We start from the raw sequence: 1300 nt of genomic DNA on the forward strand, positions 1-1300 counted from the left end.
TGGCCGGCTGCAAACGGCTTTGACGAGTGACTTCTGTGCCATCGATGGCTGTGGCGGGTCAGAAGGCAGCGGCACCTCATTTTAATGCTTGGACAGTTTTTATTTCTGTTTTAAAAGAGATTTGCTTGTATAGTGTTTTTATTAACACGTCTAAATTATGATGGGTGACGTGCTGTGTGTTCCTTCTCGCTACACGTGCGGCTTCACTACTGAGCGTGTTCCTGCATCTGTTTGTGGACACGCCATCTCATTTGCGCACGTGGATTCCTCACTGGCGAGTGAGAGTGCAGTTATAACCATTGCCGGTGTGGGATGTACCAGCTGCTTCTGATGTGGGTTTTTTTAACTGGTGATATTTTAAGATGATTTTGAACCTCTGTACAAAATGGATTCTTTCACTGGATTTGCACTGCACCTTTTGTCAAAAACAATAAGACTGGTTATACCCCTAATGGTCTCGCTGCTGTTTTTTTTATGTCATCTTCGATAACAGATATCTGTTTCTAGGTTTCCCCCTGCTGGGGCTGTTCTTACCCTGAAGTTCCTGAAGCTCATGCCCACTTTGGACCTCTTCATCGACCTTTAGATCCTCACAGCGGGTGGAGCCACTGGGCTGGTGCTGGGGGGGCCAGCCTGGGAGTTAGTGCTGTGTCTCCGTAATGGTCTGTGAGGGGGCCAGTCCACCACAAAGCTGATGCCATCAGGGCTTCCGCGATATGCTAAGCGCGGATCCCCTTAATCCTGTTTCCGGCTGGTGGACTCCCTGTGGCAGTTGGGCCGTCTATGGTGATGCCCGACAGACTCGTGGTGGCTGGGCCGTCTATGGTGATGCCCGACAGACTCGTGGTGGCTGGGCCGTCTATGGTGATGCCCGACAGACTCGTGGTGGCTGGGCCGTCTATGGTGATGCCCGACAGACTCGTGGTGGCTGGGCCGTCTATGGTGATGCCCGACAGACTCGTGGTGGCTGGGCCGTCTATGGTGATGCCCGACAGACTCGTGGTGGCTGGGCCGTCTATGGTGATGCCCGACAGACTCGTGGTGGCTGGGCCGTCTATGGTGATGCCCGACAGACTCGTGGTGGCTGGGCCGTCTATGGTGATGCCCGACAGACTCGTGGTGGCTGGGCCGTCTATGGTGATGCCCGACAGACTCGTGGTGGCTGGGCCGTCTATGGTGATGCCCGACAGACTCGTGGTGGCTGGGCCGTCTCTGGTGATGCCCGACAGACTCGTGGTGGCTGGGCCGTCTATGGTGATGCCCGACAGACTCGTGGTGGCTGGGCCGTCTATGGTGATGC

The 1300-nt window shown here is 55.2% G+C and overlaps 1 protein-coding gene across 1 annotated transcript in view; it reads left to right on the forward strand.

Moving 5' to 3' along the window:
* The window catches only part of LOC111846616 (ethanolamine-phosphate cytidylyltransferase-like), a 14003-nt gene extending 13551 nt beyond the window's left edge, over positions 1 to 452 (forward strand). Inside the window, exon 13 of the mRNA XM_072711939.1 lies at positions 1 to 452. This exon is cut by the window's left edge and continues 755 nt beyond it. The gene's annotated coding sequence lies outside the window, so the exon portion shown is untranslated.
* The last annotated feature ends 848 nt before the right edge of the window (positions 453 to 1300 follow it).

Source organism: Paramormyrops kingsleyae, chromosome 5, assembly GCF_048594095.1.
Source record: "Paramormyrops kingsleyae isolate MSU_618 chromosome 5, PKINGS_0.4, whole genome shotgun sequence".
In the NCBI taxonomy this organism is placed as follows: domain Eukaryota; kingdom Metazoa; phylum Chordata; class Actinopteri; order Osteoglossiformes; family Mormyridae; genus Paramormyrops; species Paramormyrops kingsleyae.